Source organism: Microcebus murinus, chromosome 2 (genome assembly GCF_040939455.1).
Source record: "Microcebus murinus isolate Inina chromosome 2, M.murinus_Inina_mat1.0, whole genome shotgun sequence".
Classification (NCBI taxonomy): domain Eukaryota; kingdom Metazoa; phylum Chordata; class Mammalia; order Primates; family Cheirogaleidae; genus Microcebus; species Microcebus murinus.
The window spans coordinates 70,539,475-70,551,735 of NC_134105.1; the positions used below are offsets into that span (position 1 = coordinate 70,539,475).

The 12,261-nt window shown below is 36.7% G+C and overlaps 1 long non-coding RNA gene across 2 annotated transcripts in view; it reads right to left on the reverse strand.

Annotated features, from left to right (window-relative positions):
* LOC105862738 (uncharacterized) overlaps positions 1-12,261 on the reverse strand; it is a 51,420-nt gene that overhangs the window by 22,429 nt on the left and 16,730 nt on the right. The gene's annotated exons all lie outside the window — the stretch shown is intronic.

Sequence of the window (12,261 nt, forward strand, 5' to 3'; positions counted from 1 at the left end):
AAAAGGGCCTATCTAATAGTTCTTTCAAGCCTAAATTTAGGAATTGATGATAAGTAAAGTAGCAGAGAAGCTAGAAACTTCAGAGTCATCCTGACATGTCCCCTATCCAATTGCTAACCAATTTCTGTTCATTTTTCCTGGGTGTCAATTCAATAGATACTCTTGGATCCATCCCCTTTGCTACTGCTTTAACTTGAGCCTTGTGACACCAAAATCTTTGCAGTAGCTTCCCAGTGTTTAAAACTTCTCCCAATTAATATCTAGTCTTTGAATTCTATCAGAGTTATATCCATAAATTATTAATTTTTTCTCTCAAAAAAGTGCTAAAAACTCATCAGAGAAAATGTGGGTGATAGAAAACACAAAAAGGAAAGGAAATAATATTATCCATAGTCTCTCCCTTAAACATAAAAACTAAAATTCCTGCATATGTTCTTTCAGTCTTTCTACTTTAAAAGTAGAATCATTCTGGACATGTGTATAATCTCTTGTTCACAGAACAATATGTTTATTGCAAACACCTTCTCGTGTTTTTATATATTTTTCTGCAATAGAATTTTTTGCATGGCTGAATCATGTGCCATTATATAAACATTTAGGTCACTTCCAATATTTTGCTATTACAAGCATTGCCATAGTAAATATCTTTTCTTTTGATACTTTAAAAATATTGCTATATTCTTTTCTTCCATCCAATGTTGCTGTGGAGAAATCCAATACCAATCTCATTCTTCTTTCCTTGGGTGAGGTGCTCTTCCTTTCTGGAAGGTAGTAGAATTGACTTTTTGTCTTTTTATTCCCTGTGTGGGGTTTTCCTTACCTCTCTTCTTTGGTGTTCTGTAGGTCCTCATTCGAAGGTTTTTCACTTTTCAAAAATCCTGAAACACTTTGTTCCATTATTTCTTTAAATACACCATCCTATTTTTCTTTTTTTCCTGAGATTCTTTGTATCCAGATAATGGCACTAATATCCTCCATAACTGTCACCTTTTCCGTGTTCTACCTCTTCATTCTTTCCTGCTGCCTTTTGAGAGAACTTCTCAATATGATCTTTTATCTCACTAATTTTTTTCCTCAGCTGTGTTCATCTAACTCTTTAACTTGCTGTTACTCCTGGTCCTGTTTCTTAACAATGTGTTTTTATCATACTTATTTTAGATTATTCATCCATCTATTCTAAAAATTCACTTACAGAAGGAGTATATTGTCCAGTGTAGTGTGTGTGTTCTATTAAGTAACTGAAAGTCACATTAGGTTCATTATTTTGGCCATGAGCCTGTGTTCTCTTCAGAGTGCCAGCTGCTACATCTGGTAGACTGTGCAGTGGAAGAGCCTAAGTGCCACAGCCCTAGTCTGGTAAGACGGGGCAAGTTTAAGGAGAAAGGAAAGTATGAACCCCGGGCAGAGAGCTGAGCAAACATGCAATCACTCTTGACCACTCCATTTCGCCGCAGCCTCACCAGGCAGCTCCTCTGGGAAAGGCTTAAGCAAGCAGCAGGGGCAGGAGGCTAACTCCCAACACTGCAGCCCACCAGCTGTGGGGGCCAGTGGGGAGGGGAGGATGAGTGAGTGACTGAGGAAAGCTGGTGGGTAGGAACTTACCCCGAGTTTTTCATCCCTTCAGGGATTCTTGCTATGCTAGCTTGATCCTATCCCCTAAATCCAGACAACCCACAGTCTGGACCCTTCAGCAAAATGTCAGGCATTAATGATCCCCAGACAATGTGAGGAAAGGTAAGAACAAAAATTAGACCTTTCATTTCTAGTTCATGTGTTCACAGCCACATCCGGTACCCTGTGCCTCCAATCATAGTCACTCACCCTTTGTTGACTCTAGTCACTGTCACACACCCAAAAGCCAAAAGTCTTTTGTGTTCTCCCATTGGTTCCCTACAGTTTTGTGGTGCTGTTTGTTCCTAGAATCTGTTTCCCATTTTTCTGTAATATCTCGAGGATTGATTTGAATCAGTGATATCTGATAGCCCTTCTAGATTCCCATCTTGGTAGGAACCAGAAGTTCATAATGAAATCTTTATTCATAGCTATGCTAGTTCTTTTGGGATAAATCACTAGATATAGGAATGATGTGGCACAGCATACCTAAAAATTTAAGGCTTTTGATATGTTAACCAAACTGATTAGAATTATAAATGGGAAAAAATACACTGTTTGGTAATTTACATCCAGTCTTGTCATCTGATGTCTTCATGACCAGGCTGGTAGTGAACCTCTGCACGCCATATCCAACCACACAGGTTTGCTTGTCACAGGGTGAACCTGGCTCTTTCCTACCTCTGTCCTTGTTTCTTGGAATAGTGTTGCTTTTATTCTTTCCTGGGCTTCACCTCAATATAACATACTGTATAGATCACTCCCGGAATTCCCCAGAGTTAGATCTTTACTTTTTAAAATTATTATTATTGTTGTTATTTTATAATATTTTGTTTATGCCTCTATTATAGCACAGTGTATTTTAATTATTTACTTTTGTGCTTACATGAGCCCCTAAACTGTGAAGTTTTTTTTGGATAGAGACTTTATCTTAATCATCTTTTTATTGCCAGAGGCTTGTGACTGGCACCATGTTAGGTGATCAATCAATGTTGGCAGAACCAATGAATGAATTTTCAAATACCCAACAGAAGCTGAACTAAGTGTGCAAAACACTTTTTAAGCACTTTCATTCCATCTTCAAAGCCACTTGTGTTATTTTCTCCACTCTGTAGATGAGAAAACTGAAGCTTTCAAGAGGTCAAGTAGTTTACTCAAGGTAGAGATGAGATTTAAATTCCCATCTAATTCCAGAGTTGAGATTTAACCACTACAGTCTTATGGTTCCTGCTAGTTCTGTGTTTTGATGAATCTGAGTAGAGAAAATCAGGAAGATTGTTCAATAAAGAGGCTTGTTATTTTTCTTTGTGAAGTTGCTATTTCTAACCTAATATAATCCAATATTTGAGAGGCATCACCTTCACTATCTAGTTATTTCAAAATAAACCCGAAACTAGAAGGATTAAATTATATCAGCTGTGAGAAATAACCTAAATAGTTTCCTTTTATAATAACCTTGCTGAGACACTATTAAAAGGACAGACCTAAAAACATACATCTGCCTGTAATGTGACACAATCCATATCTTTGTTTAACAGTTTTATCTCAAGGTACTCCTAAGCTTGTATAGTCTTTATTACTATTTCCTGGCAAAGGGATGAGATAGGGAAGGGATGTAAAGGCAGTGTTGAAAGGGAGAAAGAAAAACCCCAACAAACATTACTGGAGGTAGCAAACTAAGCAAGGGATATGTGCTATGTAATTCTTGGTATTACCCCAAGAAATTTCAAGCATGTAACTAGTAACAAATATGATGAACTAGCTTACCAATTTCACTATGAAAAACTCTATAGGTGCAGCCTGAGAACACATGTTGAATTACATAATTCTGATGCCTCTATAGATACATATGGTTGAAGGATGACTGTATGATACCAAATAGCCCTGCAAGGTCAAGTTTTCAACTGTCTTCATCACTTACTGCCTGGCAGTCAAGCAGGCTGAGGAGGTGGAATGGATGACCCACGCCACCTGATCCGCTCCGCCATGCTCTCATTATTTCAACCATGGAGACATAGTCCAAGGTAAATGTCACTGATATGTATTTCTCTAAAACTGAATAAAAACAAAGGCAGAGCTTATTGATTTTTAAAAATTAATTTCTTTCTGCCAGACTTCATTTAGGCCCATTGCCTACTTTCTTTGAGAACACCTGGGCAAGCAGAAATTTCCATAGCTGATTTAGAGCACGGGAAAACTAAAAACAGCCAGATTTTTCTTGTCATTTAAGATAAGGCAAAATAGATCTTCATGAGGGGTACATTGGTAACTCAAATTGCTAAGAGGAGTCACATATCCAGGAAAATGCCCTAGAGATACAAGGGCCATGACTATACTCTGAGGTTATCCCTTCTGAAGTTGGAGGTGCTTGTTGTTGGAAGATTCTTTTTTTTTATTAGCAAATTTCCATATCCACCTGTGTACTGTAATTGTCCATTTTATTAAATACATTTTTCAGGGCACTTTGGCAAAGTAAATGCCAGGATTCCTAAATGTGAGAGATAAGAATTCTAATATCTTGAAGTTCCTTGTCAAAAAGAGGGTATAATTTAATATTAAATTCTGAAGGAATGTACTCCAACATGCTCTCTTACAATTGAAAGACTTCTGTAAGAATAAAATACTTAAGATTTCACAAAAACATTTAGTCAGGAGTGTTTTGACTCAGGAAAAAAAAAATGTTTTGCAGATCCTGAATGTTCCAGATAGCAAGTGCGTCTCTACATGAAAGGCAAGTGTGAAGGGCCACTTCAGAAAGAAAATAGTTGCAATAGAGGAGTCACTATCATGTTTTCCTTCTTCAATAAACATTGTAAAATTAACCTTGTGAGCCCTTCCCTCTTGCTGATGCTGAAAGAAGCGTCTCCTTGGTGGAAGCAATGACAACGAAATGTAACAGGTACGGATCATGTCATTTTTGGAAACGGGAAGATGTAATTTAGGTCTGCTCATGAACAAATGACCTTGCAGATACGACAATTCTTCTAACTCCTGGGTCATGACCCTGAGAGTAGAAATAAAGCAAATTATATGCAACTTGATAGACAGAGCCTAATGACTTGTGCCATGCATATTATGAGATTGAGTATTTTACTTTATTCAAATTAGGGCATTTTATTTTACTAAAGAGCTGGCTCTCTCTCTTTCTCTCTCTCTGTGTCTCTCTCTCTCTCACACACACATGCACACACAGACATATATACACTCTATTTTCAATAACTGAGATACTAAATACAAAATTCAAGCTCGTCTCACAATCCTCTAAAGATGACCCAGGTCTTGTTGCTATGCAGACATCCCTATTGCTATGTGGTAGACCACAATTGTTTTGTGCTAAAGAACAGATAAATGACATGGATTGAAATTATGGTAAATTTAAATTGATGGCCTAATTAGTATTATCTCTTTTTGTATTCATTGTAAGAAAAATTATCCAGGAGGAACTCATTTTGCATTAATGTTGATATAAAGTGTAATTCTCCGGGATTTTCATTGTAATTTGGCATTAATTAATGCATCATTATTTTAAAGTGTTAATTAAATTGTTACAGAAAGGGACATCTGCAGTGGCTCAGAAAGGAAATCACATGAACAATTAGTTTTGTATAGGTCTGCGGTGCAGTCTCTGAGATCACATACGTGGCAAAAGCATGAAGGCCAAGGTAGATTGCAGACAGGAAGAACTGCTACGTCCTGTGCAGCGTACTGTTGATGGTGTATGACCACTTCTCTTTCTTTTTTCACCGCGTTTATGTGAAGAATAGGCAGTCTCTAGAGTACTGGATTTTTGTTTGGTGGTTAGGACAGTATGAACATCAGAAAAACTGTGCTGCTTTACTTGATTTTTCTGGGAGCTTGGCAGATGCCACTGACTATTTCCATGTCAGTAAAAAGAATAACTGATTCCTTTGTTGTAATATTATCTAAAGATCTCATAAGTAGGCAGCTGGACAAGGCTAGGTTAATATTTCTACTGGTAATAAACTCCATACAAAAACTGTGACAAATCAAAGGGTAGATAATCTGTGGTAATTCCTTACGCAGTGGACCATCATTGTCAAGGCATCTGGAAGTCATTGAATGCTATCACTGCTTAAGATATATAATTCCAAGGAAATTCCATCATGATTTCATATATCAAGAAATTGTGGCAATCAGATAGCAATGTGGGTTGGCAATTCAATGGAACTTGGAATTTGGAAGGAATATAACAAGTAGGCCCGAGACACTCTGTCATCTGGTCCTATAGGACACAGAAACTTGGAAAATCTTATTCTGTCAGCAACATTATCCTATATTTGGCCCTGTGGGGGCTCTATTGAATGAGCATTCTCTGTCAAGAGGTATAAACCAAGATCCCCATGGGAAGAGTATAAAAGGCTACTATTGCATCATATCACACAAACTATGAAGCCCTTAAATTGGTTATATTATTTTTTTTCTGGATACCAACATAATTATTAAGGTTGCAACTTTTCCTTTAGCAGCCACAATGAGAGCCTCTAATTTTTCAGTTTCTGTAAAATTTTGCTCATAGACAACATTGTTTTATGGGTTTATAAGGTTAAAGCCCAAAGTCCTACAATCAAGGGGAAGCCAAACATTTCCTACTTGCATCAAATGATAAACCGGCACATATGATCAGAATCTTTTTGGCAGTTGACACTTCTCCTTAGATGAATGTAATTCACTTTCTTCCTTCATGAAGCTATAAACTCCTCATAGAGTCTTTCTTGGGTTTCTTGTCTGCTCTGTAGCCAGGTGCCAGGCTCATGCAATAAATAGTTAATTAATTGATTGATTCATGTAGCTCATAGTAGTTGCTTTCCTAAGAAGAGGTGGCCACAAAACTTCCATAGGTTTGAAAGGTTTTATTTGAAAATGATTGGTTTTATAGAAAACAAGCATTCCCAAACATTTCCATTGCCTGTACTGCTAATTACTGGAAAAGGCTATCTAACAAGGTAGCCTGAAAACCAAATCCAATGGCACCTAACAAGGAATATTTAGTTTATTGTGAAAAAAAAATCTCTCTTGGCAGAAAAATAAATCTTTTGAAGAAACAACAACAACAACAACAAAATAGTAGAGAGAGAGGGAACAAAAGAGTAAACCAGATTGCCACTGAGGTACCTATGCATCCCCTGGGGAAATGTGTATTCTGTGCCCTGAGATTTAAATTATTTTAAGTTGAACCCTCATCTCTCAGTCAAGATTCCTCCTTGTCTCCCCAGAGATTCTTGGTGTCCCAGTGCATGCAGGTAAAACACTTCTACTTACCCCTGCATTCCCGTTTGACCAAAGAATTTCAGTTTATTGATTATCATTAAGTGAGTTTCTGAAACTACTTAATTCAGTTAGAACTCCTCACTTCCCAAAGCATTGATTTGGGGATAAGAAGTTTACATTATGAGACAGCAAAACATTTTAAACTGAATATTACACACACCTGTGTTTAAAGGTCATGTTCCAGCCTTACTCGCCAAGCATTCCTCTGCAGTCACCCTCTCCTCCTCCTTGTTCACTCCCCTTTCTCTTCCTAGATTCCAAGCTCTCTCCCTCTCTTTTTTGCTATGAACATCAGCCCCCAAAGTACTGTAACTTCTTTTGTAGAACAGTTCAGCTACTTCTTTGTTTTACTTCTACTTTCATACCATGCCCTGAGGCTTGACTCTGTGAACCATAGTGGGTCTGTCAAGTAAATTTTGCCAAACAATAGGCTATTTAGTCTTTCTTAGGAAACAGAAGAAGTTGCATTCAATTGTGGTTTTAAGTAACTTTTTTTCCTTCAGTTGAGTTTGTCATTTTATAGTTTCAATGGTTACCTTGGGCTCTGTAGAAAACTCTGATTTCTTTGTTAACAATGCTTCAGCCACTCACATCAGATGCCAATTCCTTGAGGGCAAATAACATGTGTTTCGTTTCCTTTGTAGGTGTTTGTAAATGCCAAGTAGACTCTTCTGCCCACTTTGGGCACCAGATAAATGCGGCTGAGGAGCCAGAGCCAATAGAAATTCAAATTGATGACAAGAAAAGCATTTCCAGGCCCAAGGTTTGGATGTGGGAAAGAGAATGTGCAGAAGGGCTTACTACCTTCCCAGCAGTGTGAGAATTCCAGAAAGGACACAAAACTAGCTTTAATATTTAAGCATAAGATGCTCTACATTTCTCGCTCTAAATTTAGTGCTGTGGCATTCAGTTTAAACCACCTTGTGTCCAATAATATACTTCCTGGTCTGCCCTGAGGTCTTCAGGAAGCATTTTATCTTTGATATAATTGCCAGGGTGAATCCCTAGTTATAACATACTCTACAGCATATAAAATAATTGTTGCAACTGAACCCATCACATAAATATTAGTGATTGAAGAGATTGGTTGGAATAAATCAATGTGGGTGACATATTTAATAAACTTTGTATAAACATTGTTTGCAACAGCTATAAATAAAATTGTCTTTAGGAATTTTACATATTGCACATCCCTCTATTCATAGAGAGGCACGGGGATGATTTCTAGCCACGCTAACTGACAAGCAATGCCTTTTAAAACCTGCCCAGATCAGAGCAGGCAAGCAGAGGCAGGAAGCATGCCCGCGGCAGGTCAGGCTGGGGCCGAAGCCTGCTCCCTGGTCTGAGCTCTCCTCACTCACTCACTTGCCACTGGGAACCAGGCTCAGTCTGCAGAGAGCTTTGAGCCAACATGCTTCTTTTTTTTTCTTTCTTTATTTTTTTTAAAAAGAAAAAGCCACACCATAAATAAAGCATGATTGAGATGGCATTTTACATTCACACAGATTTTGGCATAAATAAATAAAAGGGATTTTGTTCAAATTCTGTCATCCTTACATGCCATTTTAAAATTATCTTTCTCTACCAGTTCGCCCTATTCTACTACACTGAGAGTCATATTGGCTCCCTCCAGTGGCAGACTGAGTTCTGATGAAACCACAGGGGTATTTCTCAAGGCCCTGCAGCCTAGTGGTTCAACATGGAATCACTTATTTCCCAGATAGGGAGTTCAAATCTCTTTGGGAAGTCTCATGCTTAACATGTGTTACCATTCTTAGAAAGGTATGATATAGGTGTTAATTTTAATTCGTCTACCTCATTCTCCCCCATCCTAGTTGGTATATTTTACTGTTCCCATTTTATGGATGAATAACAGCTAGTGGAAGATAGTGGAATAGCTGGGAATGCTGGGAGGTCATGGTGATGCCTCAGGTCTGAGCACCAGACCAGAGTGTTTACAGGGAGACCTTCTTTCTGCTCAGAGCAGACCCTTTCACATTCTCTGACTTATTATTGTTAGATTCCAAGAGATGACAAATTGTGGATATATTTAGGTTCTTTTATTTAAAGAGGTCAGACAGAATACAGTGTGTCTTCAGCTTTAAGCTTAATGAAATGTCACATACACGTTTGGAAATTCAGGTATGAACTATGGGTCTTAACATTGTTTGAAATTTACAACTTTCACATTTATTTTTATTAGTAGTATTTTAGTCGCTCAATATATTTCTCTGGCATTAATGGAAAAAACATGGTGTCCTCAAGCAGCCAAAATAATCTCTCTAAATTCCCACTGAGTTTAATCAAAGGGCATGCAATTTAATGGCTAAAGTTACTGCCATATATTTCTAGTGTACTGGGTTCAAATCTCATTAAATTAGGCTCTAATTAAAATTCATCTGAACTATTTTTTCATTGTGTAATTTTTAAAATTTTTTAATGGCTCACATTAACCTCCTTTAACTCAAGGAAAAAAATGAGGAATTAAATAAAAAAGAAAAAGAAGAGAAAAAAACCAGCCAGGCAAAAGGAGCAGTTGAATTAGAGGATGATATGATGCTTTTTTAAAACGCAGCCTGAGAATTGGGTATGCAACACAGATGATCAAGAGGAGACTTAATTAGGGCTCAACTGCTCAGTTCACAGTTCTTGAATCTTTATAAAAGCTAAGAGCACAGCTAAATCATGTGTAATTTGCCATTATTTTCCCAGGTAACTCTTCCTGAAATGTTATTTTTCACTTGCGTTTTTATTCTTTTTTTTTTTTTTTTCATCTTAAGAGCATGGTATCAGACCTTGTATATACAGCTTGCCACTTGCTTGCTGTCAGAGACAGAAGTGACAACACTTGTCACTACCAATCTCTTCATGACTGGTCTCATCTGAGCGATACATACAGCCTGATTTCCAGGTGTTTGTTGAAACTCCGAGTTATGTAACATGTCTTTGCTGTGTTCCGAATCAAAAAAGGAAGCACTGCAGGGGGAATAAATTCTTAACTTTCTAGAAACTGTGAATGTGTGCAGTACTGAATTAGCACAATTCCGGATTATTGAAGAGACAATTTTCAGATAGAGAGAGGAGGCATTGCAAAACTAAAGCAGAACCTGATAGATTCGGGGTGGTCAAGTAGCATTGATGGGAAAGTTTTGCAAACTTTTAAAAAAGCAAAGCAACATGAGTACACAGTTTAAGAAGCTAACCACTTCTAAAAGCATTGTATGTTAAAAATAATAATAATAAAAAAGAATGACTAGTCTTGTTTGTTCTCCAGCTCACATACTGTCTAAGAGCAACCACTTTTCAATAATTTCCACTGTGTCTACTACTGGGCAAGTATACTGTGATTTATCAATTTTGAACAGTATCTATTGATCTCATATAATGGTAGATGAAGATTTTAGCTCTTTTATACACATACACAGAAGCACACAACCTCTTTCTCTTTTCCCCCAATCCTTGTAACAGAGTTTTATCAATTTGGAATTAAATCTGTATCTATAATGTTACTGTTGTTACTATACACATACATACATTTCCTTGATGAGCCAAGTAGTTCGCACTACTTACATTAATTTTCTTGTATAACTTATTTTATAAAATTAATAATTGTATCATTTCTTCCTTTGGTTGGTTTCTTTTAATCTCTAATTATTCACTCATGCTCCAAAGTGTGCCTCTTAATACAATTACCTTCCCAGTTAAATCTAATAAGTAATATATCTGTTTTCTCATCAAAACTCTTAGAGTTCTATATTTTCTGGTTTCAATCTGAACTGATAACTTTTAGGCCTGCTACTTAGTCATTGACTTCTGTATTTGCCTTTGAGTCATCCCGGGAATTACCTTATCTTTTCTCCAATGTTAGATTTGTTTGTTTACAGCCATGTTTTATTGAAGCACATTGTCTAGTAGCTTCTAGAGAAAAGATGAATTTAGAAATCTTTTTTCTCTTAGAATTTTACTGCTTTACTCTTTTCTAGCTTGCAGTATTGGAGTCTAGAAGTTCAATGCCATGTATTTACCTCTAGTGTTCTGAAATTTCATCATAATTCACTTTGGTGTGATCATGTGTTCAATTGTTTTTCTAGGCACATGGGAGGCCTTTTTATTTTGAAATTATGTTCTTTAGTTTTAGGAAATTTTTGTGTATTTTTTTTATCAAACTCACTTCTTTTCTATCATTTTCTCTGATCTTTCTTTCTAGAACACCTATACATTACATATTAAGGCTTTATTTTTGGTTCCTCTTCTAATTTTCTTTTCTTTTTGGCCTTTTCCTATGTTTATCTCTTTCTAATTTTGCTCTTTCTGAATTATTTTTGACCGTATCTTCTAACACTTTTATTAAAATTTTGGCTGCTGTATATTAATTTTAAGAACACTTTATTTTTCACAGACTGTTCCATTTTTCATACCATTCTGTTGTTGATTCATTGGTAAACTACCTTCTCCATCTCTCCAAATATATTCATTCTTTTCATTGTCCGTATTTCTTATCAGTTCTATTCTTTGGTTACTTGTTTCTCTTTATTGTAGTACGACAGTGTGACCAATTAGGTTTTTCAATGGGAGCTTATGATTATTGTTATCTGTAGGTCTGTGGTGATTTAATTTCTCTGGGGAAGGGTCCTCCCATTTCCCCTCTGCTGCTAGCATCTGGGCTTGGCATAGGGGTAAAGCTGGTAGGGCTGTGAAGGAGGTAGTCTCAATATTTATTTTGTTGCTATTAAGAGTTCCCCTCAATCCTAAAATTTGCAGTTTTCACCCATCCCAGTTTTCTTCTGTGCCTAGTATCCCTGAACCGTCTCTACAGGTGCTTTATTTGGGTGGTTTGGGTTAAAAAAAAAAAGAGAGAGAGAGAGAAAGATTTTTGTGGTAGTCATTGTTGTTTAATATCAGGTATATACACTTGCTGCAGAACTAGTAGAATTTTTCCAGCCAACTTGGGTAGTCATATGACAGTGAATATAGTGACCTTTTAAATTTTGTTTTTATATCCTGAGGATTAAGGACCAGAGAGACCTGTGCTTGGCCACTGATTCATTATCTGATGTTAGACAACCTTTCTGGATTCCAATGAACTCATCATTAAGTAAGCTAATGTCTCTGAGACTTTTCATTCTCATTTGTAACAAGGAGATATAATTTATTAGGTATAATAATTACATGAGTTATTACATGTAAGTTGTGTACTACATAACTTGTCCTAATTCCCCTTTTCCCTGGAATTTTAATAAGTCATTATATCAGGTAGGATTAATTTTAGCTGTATGTCAAACAAAAAAACAAAACCTGAAACAATTGAGGCTAAAACAAGATCTAGATGGCCAGTTCTATTTAGCCAGGAACTTAGGTTCT